Here is a 20,923-nt window from a genome sequence, read left to right as displayed (position 1 = left end):
TTTGAAATTCCACCAAGAAGCGATTATTCGCACTTGATTGATAATAATATAGCGTAGAATATCCAAAATATGGTCTGGCAAGCCTTACGTAGAAAAGGGGTCACGGCGAGAGTCTCGCGTTATCTGTCATGGTGGACAGGATAAGGTTAGAGTAACCATGCCAATTTATTTTATCGTGTAAGGGCTTAATAAATTCAAAATAAGCCAAACTTCTTTCACAACATGATTATACTTATGTAGTTGATTTCTACACGGTTTGTTTTTCTGACTTTAGTGATGATTTTTTTTGCTCCATTACATGATATGGGATCAGTTCGTAGCCTCAACCACAACAAATCAAGTTGAGGCTACGAACTCGTAGCTAGGGCAACCCGAGATATACCCCCGGGGTCCGGGCCCGTAAGAGGGCCCGGGTCAAACAACACTTCTTAATTTAATGAAAGAAAATTTTTGTTTAAACAAGAACTAGGATAGGCCCGGGTGTTTCTTGCCCAAGGGCCCGTGGTCGCTCTCTACGGCCCTAGTCATGAAACATGATAGTTGGACAATCTGATTAAAATCCACCGTTCTACATGAAGATTTGACGGCTACAGCTTAGGTCCCATCTTATGGTGACCTATGTTATAACCATAAGCGCTAATTTTATCAGCCGATCAGATTAAGTCTTATATCTTCGCGTTGGGGAGACTGAGCAGTATAGCTGAAGAGCATCGGTGTGTGTCTTCGATTTGGTTTAAATTTCCAAAAGCTGGATTTCCATTGGTTAACGCAAAGGTCACCAGAACATGACCCCTATTAGGTCTTATCCAGGACAGTCGAGATCTGATTTTAATCAGATTGGATAACTGGATAGATCTCGATTAGAAGCTACACCCTTAAAACCCATGAAGATCACCTTGACTTGCATTTTGTGCTTTACTAATATGAACTAAGTTTTGTTCTTTGTTAATTTGGGCTAAGTATTTGTGTTAGATGACCTCATAGATTATAACATGCTATATACCAGCGGTCGGCAACCTACGTCACGCTTGCCACAAAGTTGCACGTCAAGAGGTTTCGTGTTGCATGCGAAGGGCATCCAAAATTCTCGATTTTAACAGTGTTGCTCTCTTACTAGTGGCACGCTCTCGTTCATTTTGTAATTAATCCAGAAAAAAATGTGGCACGCTATGTGAAATAGGTTGCCGACCCCTGATATTTACCTTCTAGCCTGCGCATGAGGTCGTTTCTGACCAGTGCAACTGGAAGTAAGAATAAATGTTAATTCAGTGGTAAATATTCCATACATTGTATACTGTGATCAGTGAGTATGGCAATTAGAGAAGTATACTGTATGATGCATGATTTTTTTTTTTTTTTACGTCAGGCCTAGTCTGTAGTGGCTAATCAATGTAATTACTGATGCATGAACAAACCTTGTGATCAGGACCGGTCATAGGGTAGACCAGTAAGGCGGTTGCCTTGGGACCAGCTCCTTCGTTGTCCCGCGCACTAATTGAATACAAGGTTAAACATAACACAGTAACTCTACCGGCAGGCGGCATGGCCCCGCTGACAGTACGTCGCAAACTATAAAGTCGGCAGTGGCGTACTAAGGGTAAATGGCGTCCAGGGCTAGTAGCGTCAATGGCGCCATCTCCCGCCAGCTAGGGCTTTGGGTGATCGCTGTGAGATCACCTAGCGGGGCCCGGGGCGAAGTCCAAGCTGCCATCGATTTTTATGCAATTTAATAAGTCAATGCCAATTTGGTGTTTTTCCTGGCATCTAAATTCTATCATTCACATATATTTTGGTGTCGCAAGACCTCTGGCACCCTAAGCTAACGCCCTGTCCGCCCACACCCCGCTTAATACGCTACTGAAGGTGAAGGTCGGGTCTACATCTAGTATTTGCTGTCACTCTTAGGTATTCAAGCGATGAGCGGGGTCCCAAGCTAAAAAATTGCATAGCGTGAGTTGATTTCCTGAAAGTGCGGGGCCCAAGGCGGTTGCCTCGTTCGTCTTGCCCTACGGACTGGCCTGAGTAAAATCTGGATTCAAGGGATAGATAATGTAAAATCTTTTGGTACAGATTTTGAGAACAATGTTTGGCTATTTTTTTTTTAAATATATATAATACAGTAACTTAGTTTCTGGGTTTTTTACAATTTGTTATATAACCTCAATTTTGATACGATTGATAAGAATTATATTGATATTTGTATTTTGTAGTATTTTATGTCCTGTCCCATTACGCAGGTAGGTGGCTTAACGGTATGTCAGCACAATAGTGGTAATATAGTGCCAGTTAAAATTTAACGTTGAAAAATTTCAGTAGATTAAAGGCTAAAATGTCTAAAGAAAATATTTGTTTAAATATTTTTATTTTAAATTAAAAAAGTGGTAAAAATTATGTTGTCAAGTTCACTATAGTTCAAACGTACTTTCTGCGTGATAAGTAATGTTTACAATGACTAATGACGACTGCTATGTGTGGGCTTCCTGGAGTCGCGAACTTTGTATAATCGTTGATTACACTTTGGCTTTGTTGTTAGCCGTACTTTGTGGTTTTTCTTGCTTCCGCTCATCTGGCGTACTTATTACCCATCCTATTTCTCTATACAAGTTTTCTGTTTTTAAATCCTCACTGTCGGTCCAGGTAATGCGTGCTTTAGTTTTTCTTTAGCCTTCTGTGCGCAGGCTTTAGATTCTACAAATAATAGCAATACACGAAGCGTACCCATCTTCAAGGACAAAGCGATCATTAGTGTGTGTGTGTGTGTGTGTGAGAGAGAGAGAGAGAGAGAGACAGAGAGAGAGAGAGTATTTACCTCGAAAATAACGACATTATACTTGATATCATGATATTAGTATTTTCCAAGTAAAGTGAGTATTTACTCACTTCGTGTCAATAGAGGATCCGTCTTGAGGATGTTCAATCCCCTCTTATTGTAGCTAGATGCTTGCACTCGTGCGTCTTCTGATATCTAATCTTTTTTCATTATTTTTTTTTTGTGCTGGAATTCTAGCGTTTATATATATATATATATATATATATATATATATATATATATATATATATATATATATATATATATATATGTGTGTGTGTGTGTGAACTCAGTTAAGAAACTTTTTGAGGGAATGTTGTTTATATTTTTTTTAAAACTGACCCTCAGTTTTAAGATTTCATAGTTTTACCTTTATTATTAGTTATATGTACTTTACAGAATTTCAAGAGCCGTATCTTGTAATACTTCATGTTAATACTTTATCTTCTTAAATATTTCTTGCTTTTTTTTTGTTGCATTTATTTGACTTAAACTTTTATAGAATTTAACTTTAAATCAGCATTACATATCCAGCATTGTATTAACGTGCCGTTAAACCATGTACATACATACATACATACATACATACATACATACATACATACTAATAATAATGAGGACTTTGTATAGCACCTAATCTTTAGAAGCTCTAAGCGCTTTACAACATTAGACATCACCTACAAGATTTAAAAAAAGCAACAGAATAATATTATTACAAAAAACAAACACCATGAAATTAGGAAAACATTAAAAAAATAAAAAACATGCTGAGAATATTTCAGGTAGGAAACATTATTAGGTCTTTAAGTTTGTTCTTGCAGTCGAACTAAGTGAGTTTTGAGAGCCCTCTTGAATGTGATCACTGTGTCTTTGTGTCTAAGTTCAGTGGGCAATTCATTCCACGTTGCTGGGCCTTGGAATGCAAAAGAATGCTGTCCATATGACTTTGTTTCCATAGTCAGAATAATGAGTATACGATTGTCAGAAGAGTATCTTGCTAGTGTGTACACATGGGTGAGATCGGATAGGTATGTTGGACTAGAGTCCGACAGTGAAACGTAGCACAGAGAACAAATTTTTTGTTTGATTCTTGATCGAATGGATAGCCAGTGTAGGGTACAGAGCAGCGGGGAGGTGTGCTCTGATGGTGGTACTCTAAGTATGATCCGAGCAGCTGTGTTTTGAACTTTTTGAAGTTTTTGGAGTAGATATTGAGATGAACCAGACAGAACTGAGTTACAATAGTCCAGTCTTGAAAGTATTAATGAACACACAAGTGTTTTAATGGCATCAACTGAAAGATATTTGCGAACTGAGCTGATGCGTCTCAGCTCAAGATATGCAGCCTTGCATATGTTCATGACATGTTGGTGCAATGTTAGAGTACTGTCCAGAGTAACACCTAGGTTTCGCACTGACTGTGTGAATTTAATGTTGGCGTTGCTGATATTTATTGTTTGAGGTAAAGGATGTGAATGAGAAAATCTTTGTGTTGTGATCAGAATGACCTCAGTTTTATATTCGTTCATCTGTAGCTTGTACATGTCATCCATGATTTCACATCAGAAATGCACCTCTCTACACCTTGGAAGGTAGCATCAACTTCAGTTGGGTGGCTAGATTTGCGTATTTGGGTGTCATCAGCGTACAACTGGTGAGACACTGGATGATGATCTATGACACTTGAGAGCGGCTGAGTGTACAAAATGAAGAGAACAGGTCCAAGAACAGACCCCTGTGGAACACCACAACATAAATCAACTGGGCTGGAGTATATTCCATTTGCAGATACAATTTGTGCCCTGTTGACCAAGTAGGACTTGAACCACGGTAAGGCTGTATCATGAATGCCAAATACATGCTAGAGACGGTTAAGTAATATATCATGGCCTATTGTGTCAAATGCTGCAGACAAATCAAGGAGGGTGAGGACTGTAATCTTTCCGCTATCCAAAGCAGAGAGAATATCGTTAACTACTTTTAGAAGAGTAGTTTCAGTACTGTGGCAAGGGCGATATGAAGATTGTACATTGCTAAAAAGACTGTTTGAATTTAGATGAGATACAAGCTGGGATAGAACAACCTTTTCTAAGATTTTTGATATGAATGGGAGATTAGAAACTGGGCGGTAGTTCTTTAAATCGTTATGGTCTAGTGTTGGTTTCTTCAGCAGAGGCTTTACAATTGCAGTTTTGAAAATTAAATGGAATTCCCAGGATGAGAGAGAGAGAGGTATTAATAACATCAGTTGGTGAAGGCAATACTGGATCTAAGCACTCAAGCAGCAGTGATGTTGAAATTGGATCAAGTTCACATGACTTTGGTGCACTCTTCATCACGATTGTACGTACAAAATCCATAGAGACAGGTTCAAATCCTGCTAATGGTTGCCGCTCAAATTCTGTATCCCAACTGTACATACATACATACATACATACATACATACATACATACATACATACATACACACATACATACATACTCATTTTGTGAAGATTAGTTCAAAACAGTTATATCTGGTTTGCTTATTGTCCTATCAGAAAGTCATAGTTTATCGCGATTAATCATGCTTTCTTTTTCACTGTGTACTTAGTCATTTGGAGTTGTCAGAAAATGTATCTTTTAGTTGTTGGTAGATGCAACACAAGTCCCTCTGTCATGTGTGATGTGTATGTGAAACTGGTTGTGGATGTGAGAAATTACGTGGAATGCAGTCAACGTACCTTTCTTAAACGACTTATCATCAGTGGAATCACAGACACACACACACACACACACACACACACACACATATTCTGTTATGCTTTTCTAACTTGTATTGTTATCTTTTTATCATTATGGGTTATGTTTAGTTGTATTGTGTAATTGACTTTGTCCAAAATCAACTTTATTGTGTACCTGACCAGGGTCATTCATTCTGTAACAAGATACTGCGTAGCTTTTTCTTTGAGTGTAGGTTAAATATTAGGATCATTATCTTAATCTGAGTCAAGGACGTTGGTATTTCCATTTGGATGGACCGGTTGTACCTTGTGTTTACTACATTCCTTATTATAATTTTATTAACATAATTTATCTTATTGACAACTCAGAATTTTCTAGAAATAAACTTATGACCCTGGTCGACATTCTACTTTTGTGTCTTAGTTTTTTTATGCAATCTTGTTAACTTGAAAAATGACCCATTCTCATAAAATCTGAAGCAGAATCATTTGTATTGTCGTGTTCAGTTTGTAATATGGGTTTATTCAAATTATTGTTCACTTGAATTACAAAGCGCTCAATAATACTCTTGGACATTGACATTAACTTGTAATTTTAGTGAATTCAGAAAACATCTTGGATTATATTCTTGTGATTCATCGAAAGACTTGTTGGCATCTCCACGTCACAGGCCATTAGAGGCACATCAACACATTCTGAGTTGAAGCGTTTTGGAACGTCTCTAGAATTTAATTAGAACTTTATTCAATAGGAATGGTGATAGAACTTTTTGGGATGTTTGGGATTTATTTCACAGTACTGCTAGTTATTTTTGTAAATTTTCAATTTGTATTCTTGGGAAAAAAAATTATTTGCTGAATTTTACAAAACATTTTGGTTTTCGCTCTTTTCTGTTACTTACTTTGAGACCATACAGTCGTAATAATATATGATAATTTTATGAGATCGAGGACAGGAATTATAGTATATTCACAATAATAAAACTCTATTAGGAATGATTTTATATTTAAAATTGTGTATGTGAGCTATTCTACCTGCAACGAGCCCTCAGTCTGTCCGTCTGTGTAATACTGTACCTGTAACGAGTCCTCATATGTATGTCTGAGTAATATTGTACCTGCAATGAGCCCTCCATCTGTCCGTCTGTGTAATATTGTACCTGCAACGAGCCCTCCATCTGTCCGTCTGTGTAATATTGTACCTGCAACGAGCCCTCCATCTGTCCGTCTGTGTAATATTGTACCTGCAACGAGCCCTCTATCTTTGCGTCTCAGTGGCGTCGCTAGGGGGTGCAGGGGGTGCGGACCGCACCGGGTGACACCATCTCAGAGGGGTGACACCAAAATGAAAAATTGCAAATTTTACAGAGCACACACTGCTCGGTCTAGTCGGATTTCATAAGCGGATAACCGATCATAGTTAAATACATGACTAGCAGGCACAGCAGTGGCGTCGCTAGGGGGATGCGGGGGTGCGGGCTGCACCGGGTGACACCATCAGAGGGGGTGACACCAAAATGACATTACTAAGGATTCTGTATGGTCTGTTACGGAAGGAGGACCATGGGGGTGACACCATGAGCTACCGCACTGGGTGACACCAACCCGAGTGACGCCACTGGTGCGGCTATCAGTTATAATTAAGTCTTTTTAGGTGAGTTAGTTGTTGGAAGGGGAGAGGAGTGATTGTGTTTTATTTTTTTAACACAGTGAGGACTTACGAACATGCGCCTTTGTGGAAGTGTCTCGTTGAATTGGTCACTTTGTTCCATAGTTTTCGCTTCATGGGCATCGAGCTATCAGAGACTTTATATTCCACAAACAAAACTCCATATTTTCGCCATCTTGCATGTAATTTAATTTGACTCCTCTGCGGGGATAAACATGCATTCTTAGTAATAGGTCTGTGAATTACAGTTAATAACCAAATTATAAAATAAAGGGAAAAACAAAGAAATTAGGTTAGACGCTTCTCGCAGCTACGAGTGTGTGTGTGTGTGTTTTATATATAATTTTAACGTAGCTTTAACAATTTTGAGTCATATCACTACGATGTCTGCATTGTGGCAGTGTATAGTGATGTCTAGCACTGGGGTATCATGCCCTACGCATGTTGTCTCATGTCCAACCCAGTCACATTATCCTGACACCAGGCCGACCAGTCCTAAAACTAACCTCTTAATGCCCTTAACCTCTTAAGTCTTTGATACCACTCGGCTGGGGTTCGCACCCACTACCTCCTGCATTCGAGGCGTACGCTCTAACCACTTAGGCCACCGGAGCTTCCCGAGGATACGAAAGCTATTTCACATCGTTAGAAAAATATGTATTAAAGAAGCAAGCGCTGCACAATCAAATCTTTACACCTAAGATTTTGTTCGATAAAAGTTAACGTAAAATTGCCCATGCTCATTAAAACACCACCACTTCGCTTTTTACATTTTCCGTTTCAAGGTGCGTAGTTTTGCACGTTGTGCAGCTCGGAGGTCAATAAAACTTGCCTGTGTTCCCCAGTCCCATAAGGCCTGACCGGAAGTGATGGCTTTAAAAAAGAAATAAGAGAGTAACTTATGAAGTTTAGTTAGCCTATTAACTTCATCCGCAAGTCAGTCCATTTGTACCCGCTGAAACTTAGTCCACAGATAATTACTATATATACATATACATATATATATATATATATATATATATATATATATATATATATATATATATATATATATATATATATAGCTTACTTTACTCCAAACGTCAAGGTCCACTCATATACAAGTTAGACTAGATATTCTTTAGTAAGATAGTTTCGAATACTTCTCAACAAAAATCTCTGTGCATGTTTCGTGAATCTCGCGTGCATATTTCTGACAGTTTCAATATTGATTTGTGTGCATGGACTGGTGGTTGTTTTTTTTTTTTGCGGCTTCTGTTGTAAAAGTTGTCTAGGTATCGAACCTACCGGATATCAGGATTGACCAGCTAAACGGAAACTGATATTTACGATTCAAGATAAACTTTCAAGTAAGTATATTATCTATTATGTCACGCTAAGCAAATATGGTTACGTCGCAGTCTCTTATTTCATACCTCAAATGAGCTGCACTAGAACCCTGCCGAGCAGACGCGATAATATCGAACAAAATACGCCATGTACCTTGAACAGGAAAACCAAATTACGAAAAACTTTTTAGGATAATGCGGATGTCTAGTGAACTGCATCGGATTTAATTATTTAGTTAGAAAGACTAATAAAGCATGAACATCCATTATCAATTTTGATTTAATGGATAAATTGTATCCACTTGATTTATATAAACATAGCTGACAATTAAAATCAACAACAGCAAGTAAAATACATATGGATTAAACAAGCGATCCACATAGCTGCTTAGATTGAGGACAACTATCTAACCAACCTAGGTAAGTTTCCTTTTGTGATTTCCATCTGCAAGAAGTGAGTGCGTGTGCGAAAGAGGTGGTGTGGAAACCCGATACTACTTTGCATTAGAATTCTTGTCAGACCCATAAAACATCATTGATTATGGGCTTTTTTATTTTTATTTTATTATCCTTTATATCTTTTGGTGTGGAAATGGTTATACTTAACCTGCATTTAAGCAAAACTGAAAATCTTGCAACGTAAGAACACAAAATATATATGAAGTCAATACATTTGTATTAACTTTTATTTCAAATAATAATAATAATAATAATAATAATAATAATAATAATGTACATTGTTAATGAAATATAGTAACATAGCATATAGAGATTTCGGCTGACTCAAGTTATGAACAAACTGCATTTTGTTTTCTTCTGATAACATGTCTATAATGATCACCAACTAGGTCAAAACTTCATTTTATCTCGGCTATATATAGACCAACATACAAGTCTTGTACTTTTTATCGGCTAACTTTAACAGCACTTTAATTACCCCATTCAAGCCTCTCTTGCATTCCTTTATCAGCTAATATCAACCGTATTGTGATTTTCTGTGCAAATTACTTAGTAGCTTTCTCATTCTTGACAATCCCTTTTATCAGTCAGCACATCGATTTGCTGAATTAATCTACGCCATACGTCGTAATATTGGAAATGTTATCGGTAAGACAAATAGGCTCACAGAAAAATTAAAAACCCTCGGGGCAGGTGCAGGTGCACAACCATTTCACTGCATGATACTGAAAGAAAAAAAGAACAGAAGTGATGTTTGGTTTGTCTTTCTACCAAACAAACTTATAATGATGACGGAGTGAAAAAGGAAACATTGCTTCTCCCTTGCATGAGATATGTTGACGTAAGTTAATTGAAAATCTAGTTTGCATAAAGCGAGCTCTCACTGAAATAAATTTGTATTGCAAAGAGAGTATGTATACAGCGTTGGCCGTAGCAAACGCGGGGCCAGATTTTGATCATTTTGGCGAGGCTCCCTGTGAGCACGAAATTTGGAGAAGAAAAAAAACCTTGAAAGCAAGTTTTCTTCCCTCGCTTTCAAATTACTGTCTTTCTATATATATATATTTTTAAAAAATTTACTAACGGGCGGGTCAAAGGTCGGCCCTGAGAGTATATTCGTTTGTTTTCTACACTATACTTGATGTTTAGCGTTGAAAACGTGATTTAAGCAAAATAAGATTACGTAACATTTTAAAGGCATTGCTCGGTCTAAAAGACGATCTATTCATTATTGCTGGACCATGTTTTCAAACACACCATTTCGTTGGCAAACTGTCACAAATAATTAAATTATTTTGTGCGATACAATTCAACTTTACACACAGTACACATTTTGTGCGCGAGGTTTAAACTAAAATTAAACATCAAACGTGCAGCAGGAGTTAACTCCCCAGTGAACAAATATTGCTCTCGGGTGTGTAGTTCTTTCATATGCACTTCATTTGACCTGTATGAATAATATATCGCCCATGTGTACTTATGTAGCATGAGAAAGCCTTGATATCCTGACGATGGCAACAAGTACATTGTTTTTACTCCACTTCGTTGTTTTGAGGTCCGTCTGTTGATTTGAGGGGGGAGTTCAAATACGAAAAGGCCATCCTTAGACGAGCCAAAACAAGAGAGTCGTAACTTTTGAGCCTCCCGCAACTGTAGTAAATCACCCTACAAATCCCAAACTTAAACTCTTCAACAAATTATTCAATATTAAATCCAAACTCATAGGACAGGAAGAAGAAGAAAGAAAGAAAAAAACATGAGGAAAAAAAAACAGAAAAAAACGTACACATAAACTACAATCACAGGACAAAATGACTTTGGCAAAGTCACTACGCGTTCTTAACAACCAGTGGGAAAAGGGACGGAAACCCACCCGTGGCACAAAATGTTCCAAGGGGTGGGGAGTACAGACCAAACTCCAAGCCAAGGGAGAATGAAAACCAGGCCCAAGGCCAACCCAGGCCAAGGGAAGGGAGTACGTAATATTCCCAAAGCTTATGGGATAAAGAAACTAAAACAATATGATGAGTAAAACAAAAAGCAACCCTGTAAAATTCATATACTATTTATATTATTATTTATCTAAAACAAATAAACTCCAAACACTGTATGGGCAGACAGGAAAACACATACAAGACAAACATATTTAGAAAAACAGGGTGTCACTTCTAAGTCCTAAATAGCAAGACAAACTATGAAAGGGCTACCTAGTGTCAACAATTCAGGGTTCCTGCAGCCATGGAAATCCTGTAAAAATTTGTAAATTACAGAAAATCATTTCAACGGTCTTGAAAAGTTTTGAAATTTTCATAAGTCATTCAAAGTTTGGGAAAAGTCATGGAATTTGGTTATTTTGCATTATCAGGTTGCATTTTCATTTGTCGACGCGATAGTTTTACCAACCCACCTAACTTCGACATTGGATTTTTTAGAGTAGATTCTCATAAAACGTCATAGTTAGACTACAGCTAGAGATATTACCGCCATTCAAAACCACTGTACTCGTGGCACTCAACAGAGAATGACCTATTTGAATGGACGAAGTATGCCCAAAATCAGCTTTAACATATGTTTTTGTTTTAGGTTTGTGTTAGGTGAGTATTAGAGGTCGTAAATTTACGTAGTACGTATTCTTGAACTTGGTTAAAAGTTATTGGAAAAGGGATGGAATTAAACTTTTCAAAGATTGCAGGAATCCTGTCCATTTATCTCTCTGTTTATTTACTGTCAGTTACCTGTTTAATTATTTACTATAATTTTATTGATCAATTTTATGTCTCTGCTAAACTGATTCTTTTCTTTGATTTCTTTCTTCTTTTTTCCAATAGTTTTGTTTTTTATTAAACATCCATTAAGTGATTATTTCATTCGTTCGTTCGTTCGTTCATTCATTCATTCATTCATTCATTCATTTAAGTATTGATTAGCATATTTGATTATTATTCTTCAATATTAATAATAAAGAATTATATTTTAACAGCTATTTTCATATACAATAATTAAGAAAAGCACATGTTTTATATTAAAAAAATCCATATACAATTTTCAGCACCATACAAATGCTCCCATAAGAGACTACTTTTTATATGGCATTTACGAAGAAAGCGGTATTCAATTTTTGTCTTCTGGGGAAAATGCTTAATGTGACTGAATGTTTGAAGCTTTCGTACTAGAAATATTTTTGACCGAAATGGGAATCCTATTTTCGATTTCTTTGGAACAATTGTTATCACTGTCACTTATTCATAGTTTTAATTTTAAAAAAATATTGTCGGACGCATTACAAGAAATTCACCATAAAACGGAAAATAAATAAAACAACAATCCAAATTTCATACCCTAACGTTTATAGCAGCTTGAAGAAGGTTACTGTTAAAGATTTCCAAGAAATCAATGACTTTTGCATAAAAGGACAAACTAATCCGAATGATGTTATGATGAATATCTAAGACATTTTTCATACACTGTTGATTGACTGATTGATTGATTGATTGATTGATTGATTGATTGATTGGTGATGATTTAGTTACAATGCTTATTACTAAATTTACAATCAGAAAAAGATATTACAAAGAACTGTCTGATGCAACCCATTTATAGATAACAATGTTTGCAAATTTATTAACTACCACTGATGACTAAGAAAAGTCAGCATAATAATGAAAGAAAGATCATCCTTATTCTAAAGTTTAAGTCCCATCACTGTGTCGTTTGCGCTTTATATTTTATAATTAAATTAGCAGCATGAACACTTCTCTTTGCTAATTAAAAGTTGCCGATTATTTTTTAATTTTACAGATACATAATGTTTGTCCACGTGCTCGTCAGCTCTTTCGAGGATTAGCTATATTAGGCAATACGGTATCTTTCCAACTTCGGCTATGGTAATGTTGGGGTACGAACAAAAAAGCCCTATAGGAAAAAAGCACCCTAGGGGAAACGCCCCTGACTTAAGTGGGATAAGACTCACTGGACAAAAGTCGCCCAGAGTGAGGCCGTCCCTTTTGTTACGTATATTTGATTTAATATATATATATATATATATATATATATATATATATATATATATATATATATATATATATATATATATATATATATATAAAATTTAATTGTTTGTTTGTCAGTTTTAATTTTTTATTTTTCTTACGTGCTATTGTAATGTAAATTTATTCACTAGAGATGATACTTTTTCAGAAAATTGTTTGACCTTGTTGACTGTTATTTTATACACAACAGGTGTTGATCTAAATTCTGACCCGGATTCAGAATTAGTAAACAAATTGGTTGTTGTCAAGGTCATGATGGGACTACGTGGGTTAAGAAGTAACACTTTTTTTTTTAAAATTCTGGGAATAAAATCATTAGTCTAATCAAAGTCATATTCTGTGTATGTGATATAAACATGATCATGCGACACACACCCCTTCTAATTTCACAACTTGGGGGAATTTCGAAACTGTGTCTTATGATACAATATAATATTTGTTTTGAGAGAGATTTCTCGGTTTTGGGCTTTTCATACTGATGTCAAGTTGATTTGTTGTAGCCAGATTTGAGCTATAATAATTCTTCGGATCAGTTGGATTTCAAAAGGATTAATTCTTTATTCTCTGGAAATATTTTGAGGAGTGCTCACACAGAAATTTGGAAAGACATTGCTTACAAATTTAATTTGGATTTCCAACACCGGAGTGCCATTATTTGTATTTCTACAAGGAACTGTAGATAAGCACAGTACTGACTACAGCATATGTCATCGCATTCATCTTGGATTTTCCATCAGGATTCGAATGTAAAATTATTAGAACATTTATTACTAGGACTTTTGTAATTTAATTCATGGATTATTCTTAGATTATTTTTGGATTTAATTCTTGAAACCGTAAGTTCTTCTCTTTTTTTTATTTTTACAGAATTGTCCAGGAAAATAAATTATTTGTTAATTTTTAAAATGCTTGTTGTTTTCACTCTTTCTGTGTTACTGTTTATTCAAGCCTAAACACGTAACACTTTAGACTTTTCAGCATAAATAATTGGACTATGATTTACATTGTTTATTTTGTTTGCTATAAATCACAGCAATTACAGCAACTTTACACTCAAACACCGTAAATGTTTCATTAAAATAAGAAAATATTGATAAAAAAATTTCAGAGTAATTGTTAATATATAATCTTTCATTACATGCTTGATATTTTTTAATTTTTAATTCTACTATTAGGCATGTATAAAAAATTAACTGTTTAAAATTGCAGTTATCGAATCTGAACTGGGTAGTTGGCTTTGTTTTGAAAAAAGATGTAATGAACCATAAAATCTGCACAATGAACTGCGATTTAATGTGAAAGTAACCAAAGGTGTCACTGGGTTTGATGTGAAAGTAACCAAAGGTGTCACTGGGTTTGATGTGAAAGTAACCAAAGGTGTCACTGGGTTTGATGTGAAAGTAACCAAAGGTGTCACTGGGTTTGATGTGAAAGTAACCAAAGGTGTCACTAGGGAGTACTTTTGTTCGAATAACACCTGTCAATATAAAAGCAGTACTATGCAATTTACTTTTATTCTTATATCTATAAACACCTGCAGTTGCTGAAATCATATGGTTTTGTATTAATCCCATGCGCATTAAAACTTAATTTGTAGGATTTTGTGGGTTTACTTAGGCATTATAAGATACACAGATGGGTTTACAAAATTGATGATTTTGTTTGATATTTATGAAAACATGCTTGTATTGCATCAAAAGAAAAAAGTATATATATCATACTGTTATTAAACTGTCTTGTAGTCATTACACATGATACACATTACACATTTTGTACACTATACACAAAATTACTAAAGAGTGCAAGAAAATTACTGTATATCATTGTAAATATGGATACAATAAATAAATAAATAAAAAAATAAAAAAATACAGTCTCAATCAAATACATAAATAGGTCTACAAAAATGAACAGGGAAAATGCATAATACTGTAAATATCAAGGATCAAAGGGGTCTTATCCTAGCCCCCCCCCCCCATTTTTTGTCCTTGAGGGCTTTTGCTCTACCCCCGTCAGGAGGCTTCTGCACTAGGGAGCGTTTGCCATAAGACAAAATATTTAGCTTCTTTTTTAACTTAAAGGCTGAAAGCAGAGGACTTGAACTATCGACTCTGACCAGATTTTAACGATTGTTGGTAATATAAAAAATACGATGGATCGAGACCCTGACTGACTTAGGTGGGTGGGGGTAACAACCTACACCCACTCACCTATCTACCAACCACCCAAACTCACCCATAAATCTACCACCCGCAAACATCTATATCTCTTTATTATACATGCATAAAATGAAACGCATATTTTAATAAATGCCATCGTTTTCTTGTAAAATATATTTTAAAAAATCAGATGGGAATTATGTATCAAATGGAAAAGGGTATTGCACGTGTGACCTTCTGTCACCAACCTCACCTCATGTGATGCGTTTAAGATATTAGAACGTTGTTTATGATTTACTCATCCTACTGCAGCATAATATTAGTAATGTTGTTGTTGTTGTTGTTCTGGGGTTTAACGCCATTTTTCACCACAAGATAGGCTATCATGGCGGCCAGTATAACTGGTGGAGGAAGAACCCTGGAAAACCCAGGGAAGAACCACCGACCCACGAGAAGCTACTGGCAGGATTTCCCACGTACCCACGCTAGCCCAGCCTATATTAATACTGTGATAGCCTTCTTAACGGTTGTGGACTGTGACTCGTTTTTTCTGCAACACTTACATGTAAGCTTAAAATTTTGCTTCGACCAATCACAAACGACGTAACTTTTGAAGGCTCGTTCATGATTATACCGCTCCGGTGGCCTTAGTGGTTAGAGTGTCCGCATCGGATGCGGGAGGTCGCAGGTTCGAACACCGGACGAGTGGCACATAAGACTTTTTAAAATGGCACTAACAGCTGCCTCGCTTGGCTGTCAGCATTAAGAGATATGATAGTCCATGTCTGCGGCAAGAAACTCCAGTGTTAGACATCACTATAAACTGCCACGTTGCAGACATCGTAGGGCTATGACTGAAAAATTGTCAAAGCTACGTAACAAATATAAATCACACACACACACACACACACACATTTTTTGACCCGGGAATATGTATCTACCTTGATTGCAGTCGACCAACGTCAACAGTTCCCCACCGTCAGTCTAAATATAGCCATTTTATAACTTTGTAAACCATCACAAATAGACATCCCTGTGTGTTGGTGTGGGCGATTTAAAGTTTTACGTGGGCTTTTCTTTAGTATATAAAAAAGATGTATAGTGTAATGGTTTGATCTTAGGAGACTTGGAAAGAGACATGCCGAAATGATCTTTTCGATCGAAAGCAGTGGCTCTTAATCCATGAGTCGCGACCCAAAACTGGGCCGCCATGCTGTTTTGAGTGGGTCGCCGAGATCGACCTCAATAACTTGCAATTTCTTAGACAAGTGTTTTCTAGCACTCGATATGTCGCGAGGCAAACACCACAAATCTAATCTGGCTAGCCACTAATCTTAAGATTAACTACACGAGCATGTATTTTACCTAAACAGCTAGGCCATAATTTTATTGAAAAAACATGAAATTACATAATTTAATTAAATATGGGGTATATCGATGACATTGTCACATTTCTTCTTTTCCCTCCAATGGTGTATGTACTTAAAAACTAAACCATAATTTTACTGGATAAACATGAGATCCCATAATTAAATTAAATATGAGATCTACTGGTGATCATGCACATATCTTCTCTTTTTCCCATATCCCTTTCAAAAGCGGTCAGTATGTTTGTGACAGTTTAAAAACTGTACAAACTTAGACTGGGGTGGGGTGGGCTGGGGTGGGGGTGTATTACGTCTTATACTTCTTTTCTTTTTTGGGGAGGTGGGAACAGGATTTGTCCTATGAGGGGTGACTGTACCACCATATTTATACAGGGGTTTAACGATATAGATACCATCAGAATAATATAAAATAAGGGATTCTAAACAAGACATCTGGTTGTTTTAACATTCTTCATATTTACTAACAGATTTTCCGTAACCAAACCATCGACAAGCATTAGTACATGCTTTGATAACATTCAGTTTAAATTATACACGACTTTCGCGTATGATTCCTGTTTTTGCCTCATTTAGTCTATATTAATATTTAATGGCGTTCAGTTTCACTTAGGTTGTATGGTTTCCAATTATGCTTGTTGTCTGATCAACGTTAAGATGTATATAAATGTACAATGCGCAGGTCTGGTTTCCTGGTTACATCAAACCTCGATGGAACATAAACAAATATTGAAATTAGGATATTGGCGTTGGAGTGGGGTGTGAGACGGGCATGCGTGTTGAGATCTGCATTGAGGAAAGTAAGTGTAGGGATTCAATTTGTCAGAAATAGTAAGATCTTCAGGTATTAGTAGGGTAGAATAATCAACCTAAATTGTAATCTACATTTTATTTACGTAATAAAAAATGTAGGATGTTTTTTTTTAAAGACTGTAGGGCAGAAAGTCACAGAAAAGAAGTCACAGCTTGTAATTTCAGTATTATGATAAACATATAGGACAAAAATTCCTACTTTGAATGTTGCAGATTTTTTTTGGAGAACACAACTGAATTAGTAACACCTATGAAATGTTAACATTATAAACAAAATATCAGCCTTATGAGCTTTTAATATTTTCAAGATATTTTGTTACATTTTGTAACAAAGTAAGAGTATACTCAGTACTAACAAAATAATCACATTGTTGTAACTGTCTCTACTAATGCGAAAGTTTACTAGTGATTTAATTTCACTGGTTATTGCAGTCTTTGTCTGATAATTCTTGTTGCACTGTTGTATTTCTTGCTAGTCAGATAACTCTGGAATGGTCGTCCTGCCCGAACTTCTCTTCCGTAGTAGAACTAGGCGGTGTGGTAATCCTTGTACAACTTGGGTTCCTACTGCAAACTTGCTGCACTATTGTGGTAACTGTGGCATGTTCTTTCTGAATCCAGTTTATCAGTTATGTGTCTGTGGTGTACGTATAAAGTTGTAAAACTAATTATTCCATCCCTCACATACGTGGTTGGTAACTCGATTACATGAATAGTGCCTGTGTGTAAACTCCATATGGATGGTTGAAACAAAGTTAGTACTTTTCGGATCGTTAGAGGACAGTAACCTTGGTATGGACTCTCTCTCTCTCTCTCTCTCTCTCTCTCAAAAAGGAACCAATGGCGTAGAAGGTGGTATGGAAACAGTTCACAAGCTCTGCAGCATGTGGTTTCTCTGGCATGATGGTACGGAAGTACCTGCTTTTGCTAGTTTCACGGTTGTTTTGTAAGGAGCATGTCTACCTGACTGGCTTGGAACTGGATTTTAGTATTTCAAGTCTGTGGACAAACTACTTCTACACCCAGCGGTGGACCTACGTGCGCACTTCCACCATTGCTTGATCTTACGTAATGCACGTCTAGTATACATGTAACCATTAAAACAGTTTAGAATCACTCACGCCGCACGCGTGTGTATGTATATATGTATGTTTGTGTGTGCGCGTGTGTGTGTGTGCGTGCGTGCGTGCGTGTGTATGATATTTGTCACAAAGTTAAAAAGAAAGTTGATTTAGATATTTTTTATTTATTATCATTTTATATATATATATATATATATATATATATATATATATATATATATATATATATATATATATATATATATATATATATATATATAGTAACCCTTGTAAAATCAATATTATCCTCAAAGGTTCGGTCTCCTACGTGCTAGAATCACTAAAGGTAATTTACACCAAGACATATAACAATATGAAATTTTGCCAAAATAATAGGTGAATTGTTTATTGTCTTTATCACTTACTTAACCAGCATGTTTTAACCTAAATCTAAGTTATGAACAAAGGTAGGAAACACAGCGTGGCGAGAGATCAGCGACATCTACAGGATTTGGTATGAAATTATATCCCAGAGGTTATGCAAGGAGGTTCTAAAAGAAAGATTTTTGATAATTGTATATCGGGATAATGGTCAAAAACTATAATAATAATAATAATAAGAAGAAGAAGAAGAAGAAGAAGAAGACTAAATAAAATCATAACAAACGTTATTACACTGGTAGACATTTGCATAGAATTTGCATCGGTTGCAAAAAATGATGACTAGCTGTAATTTTTATAGACTACAACGGGAAGGTTAGATTTTTTTCCCTATTAAGTCAAACTCTCCATGCGTTTCCAACTGTGGTCTCCTGCATCGTTCTTAAATGCGCGTCCTACGTCTGTCCACCGTAGTTAGATTCAATTGGTAAGACGTACGCGCGCATGTGTATGTACCAACGTCAAGTGAAGATCAGTTTGCTTTTGATAATAATACTATTTTTGCTAACTTCATGCTTGGCGTAATGTTGATAACACCGACACAGACCTCGTTACTGGTCAGTGTCTTTCGTATGCTGACGAAACAACAAGTTGTGATTAAACCGGGTCCTTTTTAACGACGATTTTGTACAGATCCTGACTCGAAATAAGAAAAATATTTACGCGCTTCATAAATATTTTACACATTATACATGCACAGTACTTTTCGAAAATGAAGATTAAAATAAATGTTTGTATTACTTTGTGTGATATTGTTCGAAATCAATATAAGTTAAACGAAAAACTAAAGGAAAACAGGAACAAGAGTTTCTGCAACATACTTTGCAGAAATCAATTTATGTGGCTGTAAGAAAGGCAAGAGCGCCACCTGGCACAAGCACAAACGGAACTCTCTATTCGGACTTCTGAATGGTTAATGTCCAAGAGCGGACCAGTCATATGCCAGATTGTTTAGGTGAATCTGAGTTTGAGCTTGAGGAGGATTTTATAATCTCCTCCACATGCTAATAAATTCTGACTGGCTAATGTCCAAGCAGTGAGCGATTTAAAAAATAAAAAGAAGATAAATCTGATTTTTGTCTTGAGATTGTTTCTTTTACCTCCTGACCAAGGTAAACCGTATGCCAACATTGATGGCAATACTTCTTTTGTACTCATTGTTGCTTTTCTTGTGCGAGACTTCGCGAGACTTCGCAGCTTGAGGAATACTTAATGTTAACCTCCATAAAAACGGATTCTGGTCGGACTCAATGGCGGACAGCAGAAAACAACATACATCTTGTTGTATGCCGATATCTTAAATCGTCACTTTTCTTCATCTTTCATTAGTGTTTCTTTATTAATAAGATGCATTCCCCGCCCCCCCCCCCCCACAATCTATTGCTATTTTTTCTATTTCATCTATCATGACTATAAATACTGTTATATCGGTTTCACACGTTTTATTTCGTACTCTACGGAGATTCGAAAACAGGTCCATGGGTAAATACGGTACCCATTGCCTTATCTGCACGCACCAGTCCATATACCATCTCTGTCGCTCTGTCTGTCTGTCTGTTGTCTATCTCTCTGTCTGTCTCTGTCTGTCTCTGTTTGTCTGTCTGTCTGTCTGTCTCTCTCTATATATATGTGTGTGTGTGTGTGTGTGTGTGTGTGTGTGTGTGTGTGTGAGAGAGAGAGAGAGGTATTCCTAGATAAAGCGAGGGACACAAATATGAGATTATTAATGCTAACCATTATCAATTAAGTACATATAGTTGAATATGCGAGTACTATTAAAAGCTAAGGGGTGCGGAGAGTTAAAAATTGTTACAGGATAAGATATAGGTCAAAGTCGACTGTCAGATACGCAGGAGTGCACGTGATATAAACACTAAGATGGAGCTTTATGTATGTATATTCGTGTGGAGTTTAACAGCACGTACCACAGACATGAGCATATATTGATTGTTGATAGAAAAAAGCAAAAAATGCAAAAGGTAAAACACTCCAAACATGTGGTCTTAAGAAGAAGAAGGAAAAAAAAC

At 36.3% G+C, this 20,923-nt stretch overlaps 1 protein-coding gene across 2 annotated transcripts in view; it reads left to right on the top strand.

The window, feature by feature from the left end:
* Positions 1-8,449: 8,449 nt before the first annotated feature.
* Positions 8,450-20,923, top strand: part of LOC149807771 (ATP-binding cassette sub-family A member 2-like) — a 148,127-nt gene continuing 135,653 nt past the window's right edge. The window contains exon 1 of one of the 2 annotated variants that reach the window (XM_089970402.1): positions 8,450-8,550. The gene's annotated coding sequence lies outside the window, so the exon portion shown is untranslated. Of the gene's footprint in view, positions 8,551-8,814; positions 8,950-20,923 lie in introns of those variants that run through there. The other variant, XM_089970410.1, reaches the window with a different exon arrangement.

This window comes from Sinohyriopsis cumingii, chromosome 1, assembly GCF_028554795.1.
Source record: "Sinohyriopsis cumingii isolate HCF-2022 chromosome 1, ASM2855479v2, whole genome shotgun sequence".
Lineage (NCBI taxonomy): Eukaryota > Metazoa > Mollusca > Bivalvia > Unionida > Unionidae > Sinohyriopsis > Sinohyriopsis cumingii.
The sequence above is the reverse complement of the archived record's forward strand: the minus strand, read 5'-3'. Positions and strand labels throughout refer to the sequence as shown.